Source organism: Acanthochromis polyacanthus, chromosome 8 (assembly GCF_021347895.1).
Source record: "Acanthochromis polyacanthus isolate Apoly-LR-REF ecotype Palm Island chromosome 8, KAUST_Apoly_ChrSc, whole genome shotgun sequence".
In the NCBI taxonomy this organism is placed as follows: Eukaryota; Metazoa; Chordata; class Actinopteri; family Pomacentridae; genus Acanthochromis; species Acanthochromis polyacanthus.
The window spans coordinates 6,178,037-6,192,185 of record NC_067120.1 but is presented as its reverse complement, the minus strand read 5'-3'; the positions used below and the strand labels follow the sequence as shown (position 1 = coordinate 6,192,185).

The following is a 14,149-nucleotide window of genomic DNA, read 5'->3' as shown; positions in this document are numbered from 1 at the left end:
CGCGTACGAGAGCGAGCGTGCCAGTGCTTTTGCACAGGCGGCCCGTTTTAATGAGTCCAAGCCTCCTCGTTGAAATTGAGAATAACTAATGAGTGCGTGCCGGTGGCTGTGCGCGCCGTTGTGTGCAAGCATGCAGTTTTGTGTGCGTCCGTGTGCACGGGTACGTGTTGAGGAGCGCAGGCCTGGAGTGGGGTGCTGCTACTGCATTTGGGTCTTTGTGGCTCTCTGTGAAGCGGGGTCGACCTTGTGGGGCTCTCCTCTGGGGCCCAGACAAAGCCAGTGCAGGATTATCCACCCCGGGACAAAGTGTGTGATTACCATGAGAAAACAGCCAGCTCCAGCCCCATAGCCAAGGACTGCCAGGCCTGCTGGAGAGGTGGGCCGCCACTCATTAGCTGCAGGGAGAGGCTGAATGCGGGCGCACACTCACTGCCTTACATGCACACAAGAAAACACAATGATGCACACGCACGCAGTGACACCCATGCTCACACTGTTACACATGTTTATGCATGCACAAATGCAGTTTGTAGCCCCTGCACGCAACAACTATACGTTTACTAGCTCCTCATAATGTTTGCAAACCTTGGCTCTTGTATTGCGTGTAAACTGCAATGTATGTACATGTATGAGACTATTCCAGAGAACACTGTTCCCATGGAGTATAAGAGTGGAGCCACTTGTAAGGATTTCTTTTGTATGCAATTCAAAACATGTAAAAGTAATTTACTGTAGCATGAAACAAGTGTCCCTATGTTGAATTATTTGTGCCAAACATGAACTTTTAATTAACGACATGTTACATTTATTTTTATCTAATGCAAGTAAAACTATTATGAAGCACAGGTCACCAAATTTAACATTTGCTACATTTTTTACATTTATTTTTGCATCTAATCACTATATTGTAACATGTTGTGGTTTTGGATTTTCTTTCAGCCATATCACAAACTCAAAACGTCTGTTAATTTTCACACTTGTAGCTGTGAATTACCACTTTGAAGCAAGTATGCTGTGCATTCGCAGCAAGAGTGTGTGTCCCGCAACGCTCAGACTGCCGACGGTGTCTCGCCTTGCTGCGATGACCCACAGGCCTTTTGTAGAGTTTGCATCTTAAGCCCCTGATCAGTGGATTTCCCACCTCTTCACTGAAGAGTCCCTCTGTCTACCCTGGATTAAAAGGATGAGCTGATACACTTCTATCTCCTCATCCATCCCTCTGTCTCCTCGGAGGAGGATGAGAAAAAGATGTCTTTTGTTGGACGGGAGGCGAGCCACTCGAGCTAGGGCTGGAGAGGCTCTGCGACGGAGGAGATTTGGGGGAGGAGAGGTACAGAAGGAGGGAGGATGAGAGACATGATTATTGATGAAGAAGACTTGTTGAAAAGACGCCTACTGGGAGATAGCTCAATGCATAGGCACTAGAAGATTGCAGGACACGCAAGAACTGAGAGAGAGAGACATTTTGAGTGTATTGCTTTAATTGGGTAGCAGCTCTCGGTCGGTGAGGAGGTCAAGAGTTCGGTCCCCTGCCACTTTGACCCCTCACTGTTACAGCAGTGTTTTTGTCTGAAGCCCACTCCTTTACATTTCTTTGTCTTTCTCAACTTTGTGCTATTTTACGACCTCTTTGTCTCCACATTGTTGGGAGGGGTGGAAGTAGTAGTGGGCTGGACAGACTGAGCTGGTGGGGAAATGTATTGCCAGAGACATATGTGCTGCTGAAACTTTACTACTATCCAGTCTAGTTGAATCTTCTTTTCCCTGTTGTCCTCCTCTCTTATTTATATTTCTGGTTCACTACCTCCACACTTCTCTCCTTCTTTTTGTCCATCTCTTCTCCCTTCCTGTTCTTCTTTTCCTCTCCAGGGTGGGAGACAGGTCACAGCTGTAGGGGGACGGCAGGCCTGTCACGTGTTGCTTTGTCTCGGCCTTCACCAGAACATACCACCACAAGTTACCCAGGCAACTGCCTTTCCTTTTAACCACCCTACTGTAGTTTGGAGGAAATGGCAGCATTCCTCCTTAGGCCAGTATTCTCCAGCGACTCCACAAAAGGTCACTTTGACTTTTTAATTTCCCTCCTCTGAGTATGATTCATGATTTGCTCTCTTATAAGGGGCGTGTTGATGTTTATGTTTGACTTCTGGAAGAGCTAAAATAAATTTAGATCTGACTGGACACTCAGCTATTTATCTACCTGGAGATGGCTGCCAAAGCACTATTCGCTGAAGCGGGAATTAGTGAATGTCACGAGAGAGAAATGAATCCTGGTGCGCAGCTCTATAAATATTTGACTCTCCTTCCTCGAGCCCTCACCGTGAGAAGAGGCTCTGCCTATTCCTGCTCTCCTTACCAGAGGGAACAGGGTGGCAAGTCGTCTGATTAATTGACTTAAAGAGAACATAGATCATGTTTTTTGGGAGACCTAGAAAAAGTTTGGGCCTATCCTCTATATCCTACAGAACATCTTATTCAGCAGTAAATTTGAGTCTGTTATCAGTGAAACATTACACCGCTAAAGCATGGCCCGTTTCGTCCCACATTCTTTTGCAGTTGCTTCTTTTCGATTTTTCCCTAAGTGCCCAATATTCTCATTGCTGTGTTTATTTCCTATTTTTGGCCACTCATTAAATGGATATTTGAGTATTTTTCAGCCTGTGTTTTATTTTTTCAGCCTATGGGTCATACGAGCTGGGTCTCCTCAAGCATTTTGGGAAATGCAACTCCGATGCCTTATCGGATACCCAGCCCGGTGTTCCGGAGGCAGACACTTGTGCAGCTGGAAATCTGACACAGACAAAAAAGTGTGGCAGTGCTGCAAGCCTTTTATACATTTCCAAATAAATGATGCACCATTTTAAACTCCTTTTTTCTGCACCAGATTTTAACAGTAAAAACAGCTCTTCTTCAGAGTGAGCTAACAAGACTGGCTGCAGAGTGGCGACTCTCCCAAATCTCACTTTGCACAGTCAGAAAGGTCACAATTTTTAGTATAAGGCACTCATTAAAAGCATCTGAAATTAATTTGAAGGAAGACCTAAAGACACACAGTAAAATAGGTTGTGAGATTTAAGGAGGTTTTGGTTCCTCTGTCACAGGTTATAGGAAAATCTATGAACATCTTCTTTGCAATATGCCTCCCAAGAGAACAGCTTTGGAGTGTGAGTCTGTGTTTAAGTGTGTGTGTGTTGTGCATCACATGATGAGATCATCTGTGAGTATCACAGATGGCCTGGGGTCCCTTTGCTGACATGACTCTCATTTATAACCATCAGGGGTGGATGCTGCACCCTTTTGCCTGCTCGTTCCCCGTCTCTCTCTCCTTGTCCGACACTCGCATATGCACACACAAACTGCACTCTACCTAGCAACGCTCCGAGCTGAATGGCATCACACAGCTCTGTGGTCCAACTCTATAGTCAGCGGAATCAATAGACGGCTGACGCTTGAGGATCTGGCTGCTGTCCACAAGGGGGACTGTTTGTCTGTGCTGATCAGTCACCACAATAACCACAGAATTATGTCATCTGCTGGTCTTCCAGAATCCCAGTTTTGACAAAAAATAAGATAAGAGAAGGAAGAATTTCTTTTTTCTGTCATTTGAAATAAGAATAATGAAACATGTTAAATCCTCCTCTTTTTATTCAACAGTTACTATGAATTTTTGAATTCCCCAAGTAAGGGAACTCAACAAGCTGTTTCCCCCCACACACCCACCCCATCATCCTATCCATCAACACAGCAACCAGTGATCACTGAAGAAAAGGGATCAGCTCCTTCTGGTGTGTTCCCTTGGCCCATTTAGCATAGGTCCCCACCCTGGGGCCTTTGGGCATGGCTCTGTGCCCTGACACAGGAGTCTGGGGGAATGCACACCCTGCTGAATGCTTTCTAATAGCTCCGAATGGTCTTTAATGAGCTTGAAGATGCAGTGCTCCGTATGGCGATGTTCACCTGGGAAAATCACAATCTGTGCACTCGAGACGACCGGTCACAGGCCCGCATGTGCAAACACACACACACACACATACACACACACACACACACACACACACACTGAAAACCAGAAAACATTGAACTGGCTTTTTGCAGCCTCAGCACACTATTGTCCTTTTGGTGAATAGAGCTGGAACGTGGTCAGTCACGGTTCCATTAGGGCGCTGTGTGTTTGAGGACTGATTGTGTGTGTGCTTGTGCTTCTATATCTAATTTTGAGCTCCTCCTCTCCGTCCTTGCAGCTATTCCTTATTTCACCACGTCCGTCTCATGTCTACAAGAATAAATATTGAGCCGACCTTTCCAATTGTAAAATTCACAGTCGTTTTTCCTCCTGCAGCCAATGTTTCCTTATTAACAATCGCGGTTCAGCCCTCCAGCCCCTCTCATTCCACCAGTCTGCTATCTGCCAAGTCTCTGGGGTCTCATAAAGTAGCACACTGAATTTGGACAATCCAACTTGTACTTTCCTTTTCCCGACCTTATTAATAATTGCCTTGTCTTCTAACCTTTTCTGCAAAATCCTTATCCTCAACACTTTTATTTTTAAGCTTTACTATGGCCTTTATCCTTTCCTTACTCCTCCTCAGGAATACCATATACAAATGTATTTTTTAAACTTATCTCTTCATCCTCTTCTTATATTTCTCTTTCATGCATCACTTTATATTTGTGTGCGCTTCTGTCTTCTCTCCCTTCCACCTCCATTTGTGTTCACACAGCTGCAGGACTTTGTAACATCCATGACCAGCAGTGAGAGGTGCTCTATCAACAGAGGGTGTGAACGTGACCAAGCAGGGACTTCCCTCTCTTCAAATGGGCCACAAAGGCGGGATGGTCTGCAACAGAACATCAGTACCAGCAGAAAGGCACCCGCTTTTGTTTGTATTTAATGGATGCTGCCCATTCACTTAGGTGCTCCCCTCCTCAATCTTAGCTCTTTTTCAAATTTTTTGGCTTCTGTCTTTTTTCCTTTCAGCGTAAACCGTGCAATAAAAGGGTTTTCTCTTTCTTTCTTCTCTTTCGGTACTATCAGAAATAAAACCTTTGCTTCAGCAGCATTACAGTTGAGTGCACATATCACACTGGAGTCAAAGGTGTCTTTGATGTCAGCCTATGTAAATCCTTTACTTTATCCATCTTTCTTGTAAAGTTCCTGCAGATGTGGTCTGAGTACCCCGCCTCACCTGAGTTTAGCGGTTCCACTTCACAGAGCATCAGTGGTCAGGTCAGCAGAGCACGGTGAGCCTCGGCTTGTGGGCCCCTGAGTCAGGAGTTCAGTGCCCTTACTGCCCCCCAGAGGGAGTGCCCGTGGACGCAAGGGGAGGGCCAGGGCGGCCCCGTTTGACAGCTCAACACACAGGGTCTGCTGGTGACCAAGGGGCCGTCGAGGGGGCCTTAACTATACTGCTTTAGATAGCACCACACCCTGGTTCCATCCCCCAAGCCTCCGGGTTGTTGTTCCCTCGGAGGAGAGGGTGTGTTTGCAGGAGAGACCAGGCGAGGAGAGGCATGGCCCGGGACAAAAGACGGTCCTTGGGCCAGCACTGTTCTGCATGGTAGCGGCTGTATTCTCTCTCCCCCCCCCCCCCCCCCCCCCTTTTTTTTTTTGCCTTTTCTTCTCCTTGGGTTAGCTGCCTTTGTGGGGACATGATGGAAGCTGGGGGGCAGATATGATGGATGGAACCGGGGGGCATGGACGAGCTCCGGGAGAGGGGGGAGGCCCAGGGAAGAACGGAATAGAGGGGCCCAGTGTCGTGCTCCCTGTCTGAGAGGAACGTGCGAGGCATGGGGTGGCCCTGGGTGGTAAAGGGACACGGTCTGGGGGTGTACGGTTTTCTATGCTGCCTTTTTTTACTTTTGAAAGCGTGAGGCTGGAAACTGGGGGAAGGGTGCAAGCAGTGGTGAGGAGTGTGGTGAAGGGATGTGTGGGTCCATATGAGGATGCTGTTGCAGGTGGGGAATTGTTACAGAGGACGGTATATATTGAGGATAAAGAACAGCTTTTAAGCATCATGGGGGGTAGAGATACCCTGATGAATTTGCAAGAAAAGTCCACCATAAGCAGATCTGCTCTCAAGTTAACCACTATTGCAACAAATGATGCAACAGTCAAATATTTCCATGCAAAGTCAACTGCCATTTACACACATCTGCATACCTCTGAAAGTGCGTCCTTAAATATGTAAGTGTGATTTTTTTTGAAAGGAATGAGAATAAAGTCTTGCACTGTCTACTGCCTGTATGTGTGTGCATGTATTGAGCGTATATGTGTACACATACTGGGTGCTGCTGTATGTGGAGCTCAGTTCTCTTGGGGCAAAAAGACAGATGAGGGTACAGAGTTGGGATGAGGCCACAATATTTCATCACAGACAGTATAGAACCAGGGCTGGATAAATTGTTTAAAATAATCATCATATGACCATCCTTTGCCCAACAACATATAATACCACACACACGCTATGTGATGTTGTCATCAATTCTGAAGCTTCACTTTGGTCTCCCTCTGCCCTGTATCTTAGGTAATCTTTGAAAGCATCTTCTTGTTTACATTACATCATCAGAGTTAGTAATGTGAGTATTCCTGAGGGAATTACATCGTCCTCTGACCTCCTTACTGCACCTTGCACTCTGGAATGGTCTCTCAGCAAATCAATGACAGCCTAACCCTCTCCCACTGTCCACCTTGCAATGTGGAATGTCCTAATCCACAGAGATACTCTGATAAGTGCTTGCAACCCCAGGAACACCTTTCAGCAATTTGCATGAAAAATCAGCCCCCTTTCAACCTCCCAACACATTCGGTTTGGGAATTTCTTGCTATTTGGCAGGTAATTGCAAAAAGAAATGTTATGTTATCAGGATCAGTATCAGTGCTTGCTGCTCCTTTATCTTGTAAACCAATTATTTATTTTCAAAGCCTGTTTGGGTTGTTGCTGAGGACACTGAATGGGGCTCATAGACAAGCAATGAATGTTGCAGCCTCATACCTCTCCTACTGTAGACCCTCAGACTAACTGGGGCTCTTTGTTGACACATGAGGACCACCTGCTGCATGACAAAACTCCTGCGCCACACTTTCACTTTGCTGTCCAATAAATCCTCCTCCTGGTGCATCACAGATAGGGATGAAACAAAAAGAAAAACGGGAGACGTCAATCTTCCACCCATCAGATACCAATCAGGGCCTGGCAACCTGCTGGCATCCCTCTGGAGGACTGAGATCACTATCTGGCAACACGCTGGTTGTCCAGTAGCAGGCAGCCTGGTGGCTGTCACCCAGTGCCCAGAGAGAGACATCCTCTTAGGGTTGGGACAAAGGTGGCTGGTCCTCAGGGATTACCCATTAGCATGCTAGTTTGTGTGTTTAACACTGGCCTGAATGGAAAGGACAAGAGCCAACACCCCGGTCTATTCTTAACCAGGGAAGTGTTACTGTTTCAGCTGCTAAGGCTGCTCTGACTTATGCATATATACGCATACATGCATATATATGAGGGGATGGCTGTTTCTGTCGGTATGCTGACTGACTTAATGACAGCTCTGCTATTTTAGATGGAATGTAATATAGTCAAAAATTACACTGCAAAAACTCTAAATTTTAAGTGTGTTAATCAACTAACAACTTAGATTTTCTAAGGCTATATGCCATGAGAGCTTTAAGCTGGTGAATCATGAATGTGACTGTAACTTTTCCCTATTAAATGTAGATGATCGCCTTTTAATCTCATCCACTAGTTCTTTTTTATAGTTGTAAAACTGGTATACACTGATGTCGGAGCAGAAATATGTACCGTTTGTTGTCAGATGTGCAAAATTAGCACAAGCAGTACCTTTCTGGCATTAAAGAATAACTTGAAACTTAGAGAAAACACAGGACAAATGCACAAACTTGAATCTGCCCCATTCTGGGGTTCATGGTAATGTGTCAACAGCAGCAAAAGTGGGGATCTGGAGCCAGGTGTCAGCAGAAATTATTGCTGATTTTCTCATTCAGTGAAAAAAGCCCAGATTCTGAATGGTGATTTAGCTATCTGTGTGTTAAGGGTGACCAGAGTCCTTCTTTTTCTGTTTGTGTGTGTCAGCCTAATGGTGTGGAAAGACGCCTGTATGGAAATGTGTATTTGTGATTGTCCACAGTGATTGTGTTTTTGTGCATGTGTGTGTCGGTGATTGTGTGAAATGCTCCTCTTTTCCGTGCTGCTGTGTGTGTGATTATGTGCTCAGCCTCGCTGGCTGGTGGCTGATAATAACACAAGAGGCCGTGTGTTTGTGAATCTCTTAGTTGAGGAGATTCCCACCGTGCTCAGCGTGTCTGGGCTCTGTGTGTTTTTGGGGTTGCACGCGTGACTCCGCCAGCTGTTCCATTCTCCTGTTGGCCCCCTCAACCCTACCCAGCCCTTGTCCCTTGCCGACCCCTCCTTCCCTCAGAGGCCTGCTCTTCATCTGATAAGGGCCGCACTGGCCAAACCCTCAGCAGAGCTCCTCTCAGCCCCTCAGAGCTGCTCCATGCTAACAATACACCCTCCTTCTCCTCCGTGCTCACACCATTTACATGTGAAAACACTGGGTCTTATCTCCAGTTCACTGGAGCAATGGTACAACAGCCAAGTGAGTGTGCGTGTTCGCATATGTGTGAGGGAAAGTGGCCTTGAGAGAGAGTTGTGTGAGTCGAAGCAAAAAGAACAGTGAATGTGGACACTTATATTGCTAAATCTATATTTATATCCCTCCTTCATCCCTTTTCTGTCCCTGCAGAGATTTATCTGAAACTGCACGAAGAAATAACTGTACGGTAACCTCAAGAGTCTCATTCATAAACAGTTGAAAGACTGAATATTTTTATTGTCAATGGGACATTAGCCAGCTTTATCACACTTGTGCTGTATCCAATAGTTGACGGCTACGGTAATGCCCGATGAAAGACCCTCGAGAGAGGAAAACTAGTCTCTCTGCTCCATCTCCTTGGAATATCGCCATGGTGTCTGTTAACAATAATCCTCTACATGAACATTAACATCACCACTTTCCTCCCTGCTATCATAACAGCCAATCCAACTACCACTGTGATCCTCTTGCAGTTATTGTTGGCATCATTTCCAGTGTTGGCATTATTGCCCACTGGTCTATTGACCTAACATAACTTCAGGGCCAGCATTCATTGATCTAGCAAAACACTATTTTTGCAGTGTATGTAAAAATTCTTGCCAGTTCACCAGCTGCTTTGCAGAAAGGGACCAGGACAGCAGAAGAGAAGTGTGCAGGCTTTTAATTAAAGTCTGTGTAGTTAAGGGCTCGGGCTAAGCAAACATGGGCCTCCAGCATCAGAGTTTAAGATGAGGTAAAGAAGAGTGGGGTGATGGGAGAGAGAAAAAATGTAAAAGGAAGGAGGAGGGCTGAGGGGGATGAAAATGAGATATGTGCGAGGGTGGGAAGATAAAAGAAGATGAGCAGAGAGGGATAAAAGACTATTAAGAAGCTTGGGGCAGGTAGAGCGATGGGGAAGGGGACGGGTGAGTGCTGTCAAAGACGGTATTGCAAGCTATCTGAGGGCAATCATAATGGGTATCTTCCATGGGGCACGGGGTAGCAGTGGCCCCCCATGTGATCTGATTGGCCACCCTGTGTGCCCCCCCCAAAACATTTTTGTTGAAAATTTACATTACTGATACTGCGATGTCCGACGTTCCTAAACGCAACTTCGTTATCCGATTGCACATGGATGCACCAATGATGTTAGGTTGATCTTTTGTTTTCGTTTGGATTTGAAGAAGCTTTGAAGACGTTTCCTGATGCTGGAGGAGAAGACGAGCAGCTTTGTATCTTTGCAGTAAGAAGACTATGGCCGTTTCTCAGTAAGTAACTGTCCATACTTGCGTTCTCAGGTACTCGTGAAACGTCATCATCGAGACTGCATCAGACCAGACTAGTGTGCATAGATATGAATCAGTAGTTATATATCTATGGCTGCAGCTGCCAGTGGACTGGAGGGTTTTATTAGAGAGAAACATTAGAGCAAACACTGAAATGGAGCTACAGCGCTGTGTCTTAGACAGGATTTATTTTAAAAGCTACAGGTGTGACGGTAATAATCATATTAGAGCAGACCTCATTAGCACTTCCGCTAGGTCGGCTAACTTCCGGTCACTCCTTGGATGCTGTTGTCGGTAATGTAGCCAGAATATGGATGAATTTCTCGTTTGGGCTTGACAAAGACGAGAGCAAAAATATTCAGAGCAAGTGGAGCAGCGGGCTAACGCTTATAACAGTTTGATTTAAATTTTCAAAGTCACATTTTTGAAATCATGTAATTTTTCCGTAAAACAAATCACGGCTTTTATTTTGGAAGAGAACCCTGGAAACGTTGTTTATCCGTAATTCCGCTAACTTGACTGGACGTCAGCTGCAGTTCGCATTATTTAAATATCAATATGATGTATAAATGCAGATGGACTTCATATATTTCACTATGCAGTCATTTTTATTGATGTCCATTATATTTTATAGATATAAACATATTTGATAGAAATATTAGAAATGGATTTCTGTTTCCTCATAATAACTGAGTTAATGCCATTAAATGTTCATCAGTGATTCATCTTTAGTGTGAAACTTTTACTTACTGCTCCAGTCTATAAAGGAGGCTTTCTATCCTGAAAGATCAGAATCAGCTCCAACATCTACATCTGACACCATCTAGTCAACCAGAAAGAAAGGAAAAAAGAAAGTGACTTCTTTCTGATCACATCTGTTCCGCTGCTCACATTCTTCACCTTTATAGTCCACTTTTAAAAGTTCAGCAGACAGGTGCTCTGCTTTGGAGTGTGACAATGTTGTCGGTGATGTGGAGACTGAAGTTTCCGTTTCACCCACAGCGTGCTTTTGGACACCCGAGTCGGACTTGATGTTTGAAATACCGACCGACAGCTCAGATTTAACTGTCTGCAGTTCCGTTTTGATGGATGTTCAATTTTCACGCAAAGCCTCCAGGAGCTGAGTCTTTAAAATAACCGCCGTCTCGTTACAGAGTGAAAGTAACAGTTCCTCCTTAAGGTCAGAGATTGCAGCATCTGAGGGCCTCTTCAAAGGAAGACGAAGTTGATGAAGATGTTCTGGAACAGGACCAGAAAGACCACGACCAAGCAGCCTGGAGATCTTAGGCAACGTCTCCCTCAGATGGGTGTCAACGGTGTTTACGTTCAGGTCTGTGGTAATCCCATCAAAAAACAAAACAGAAAAAAATCGAGATTATGAATCAACATGTAACCAAAGCACTCTTTGTGTAAAGCCATAGTATAGGATGTAGTTCAGAAAATGTCAAAGTATAGCGTACTCTTCAAGAATAACATAGTGTGGCCTGTAGTTCATAGTATAGCAAGTCAGCAAAAAAACAAACAAACCATAGATTATTATGTGGTTCAAAAAGCACAAAATGATAGGATGTTGCCTAAAATTGTCATGTATGACGTGGTTCAAAAATGTGATAGTGCTGTATATTGTCAAAATAGTATGTTATTCAAGAAAACATCAGAGTATAATATGTGGTCTAAAAATGTCATAGAATAATAGTTCATTCCACAAGTAAAAGTATAGCCATTTTTTAAAACTGTTCAAATTCTTATATGTTGCTAAAAAAAAAAAAAAAAAAAAAAACTAAAACAAAAAAAATCATAGTAATATGTCAACTAAAAAAGCCTGTAGTATAGCATGTCGCTCTAAAACAATCGTAGCTTAGCCTTTGGTCCACAAAACATTGTTCTGTCCCGGCTGTCTGAAGTAGGTGAGGAGCAACATAAAAAGAGTCCAAACGCTGGTTTCCAGAGGGTTGGACGAGTATTTATTTGAAAGAGTAAGTTTATAACAACACAACATGTGAGGGGTCAGCGTCCGAGTGGCAGCTCCCTTTCTGCTCTTACCTTACTCAGTAAACTCAAGTGCCATGGGGGACTCCAGTAGTTGATGTTTCCTGTTGCAACCTTCTCTTTTTCAGCTTTCTTCCTCGTCCAATCACTCCTGACCCGGTTTTTCTTGATGTTTTGGACCCTTTTTCCGAGCTTTGACCAATCTGAGAACATGAATTACATCATCGGCATCGGTGGCGTAACCAATGGAGGAAAAACCACCCTTAACAACCGCCTGATCAAGAACCTGCCCAACTGCTGCATGGTCCATCAGGATGACTTCTTCAAGTCCCAAGATCAGATTGAAGTTGGTGAAGATGGCTTTAAGCAGTACGATGTCATCACTGCTCTGGACGTGGACGCCATGATGAGTAGGATCAACGCGTGGCTGGAGAACCCGGTGAAGTTTGAGAAGTCTCATGGCGTTAATAACACCCTGGACACAGAGATGGTCCTGAAGTCCGACCACAAGGAGGAGGAGGAGACTCACATCCTCATTATGGAGGGCTTCCTGCTTCACACCTACAGGCCTTTGATGGACGTGCTAAAACAACGTTGTTTTATTTCCATCCCATATGAAGAATGCAAAAAGAGGAGGTGCTCTAGGAAGTCCATGGTGCCAGACCCCCCGGCCTGTTCGAAGTCCACGTCTGGACCATGGACCTGCAACACAAGAACATCTGCTCACTGTGAAAGATTATTGAGAGCAGCTTTTTGGGATTTCTATGATGTTTGCTGAGCTATGCAATATTAAATGACTTAAGAATATGGAATATTGTTACTGTTTATTATTGTTCTCAGGTTTATTGTTTAATGTATAGCGTGCTGCTTATTGTATTTTATTGTATTTATTTATGAATATGGAGTATTGTTACTGTTTATTATTGTTCTCAGGTTTACTATTAAATGTACGGAGTGCTACTTACTGTATTTTAAAATTTACATTACCGCACAGAACATACAGATTATTTTACCACAGATCAAAGGTACAGATTGTTGTTGTTCACTGTGTATTGGGTCGTACTCATTTTGATTTAGACTGATTAGTACACAGAACCCTATGATGTTTCTGGTTTACAGCTGAGAACCAGTTGCTAAAAGTACAGAAAATTATTTCTTAATTTAGGTGTGATAATTGTCAGTAAAAATTCTAAGAAGGGGAAATTGACAGGGTTGTATAATCGTGCTATTCTTGCACAATATTTGTCACTTAATTGCCCTCAGGATTCTGTCGTTGAGCTTACCAGTTTTACATAAAAGGCAGATGCTGCAGCTGGTGATGCTGTAATTCACATAAACAAGGAAAAAAGTTCATCATAATTTGAATGTTAACAGTCCAAAATGAAAAGGTCATATACAGCTTTCCTATTGCGTTAAAGAGCCAAAAAAAACCATGAAAAATACTTTGTAAAAGCAAGAGGTCGGTTGCAGCTTTCTTTTCTTACAACTTTTCGGTGGCCCCTACAAAAAAATCTGTTGTACCCCACTGTGCCCCCCCCACTATAATTAATCTGGATCTGCCTCTGATCATAAAGCGATGCGGATATTAGGGTGGGAGGAGCACCGTGAGATTTGGGGTACTGGGTGGATATTACAATGAAAATGGGGGCAGCTGGTGAGATAATGCTTGTTTATGTATTCACTAAACTGTGTAAGAGATGTAGATAGTTGCCATGAATACAGGATACATGAAGATATATACGTCTGAATGCTAATGATTTCTTTTTAAATGCACGAACAGCTACTTTGATTGACAGCACACATAAAACCCAATATTTGACATGTACAACATTGTGGCAAGACTGAAATCAGTTTTGCAAATTGAGGGATCCTGCAATGAGCTTTGCCCATAATGGTGACACGGTGACATCTATTGGTGAAACTGCAGACATGCATGGCTCTGCTCTGGATAATACAACTTTAATGAATGAGAGGAAAATGTGGATACTTCTGAACCAAAGAGCTTCGCAGCTAAATGATAATTACTTTGATTTTCCCTAACTGTCTCTTGTCAAGTACTTTGCATAAAAAGAGAATGACTAATTCTGTTCTAGCAAGTAAGTACATTTACTCAAGTAAAGGCACATTATGCCACTTTAGACAAGTATATCATTAAAACTGAGAGGGACATTTTGCACTTTTTACTCCACTACAATTATTTGAAAGACCTGGTTATTTTGCAGATTAACATTTTACACCTGAACATGTCATAAAGTTTAAAAATGTAGGGCTATTTACAGGAAAGT

General features: G+C 43.8%; 1 pseudogene; it reads left to right on the top strand.

The window, feature by feature from the left end:
* Positions 1-11,922: 11,922 nt before the first annotated feature.
* On the top strand, positions 11,923-12,671 carry LOC127535199 (nicotinamide riboside kinase 2-like; annotated as a pseudogene).
* The last annotated feature ends 1,478 nt before the right edge of the window (positions 12,672-14,149 follow it).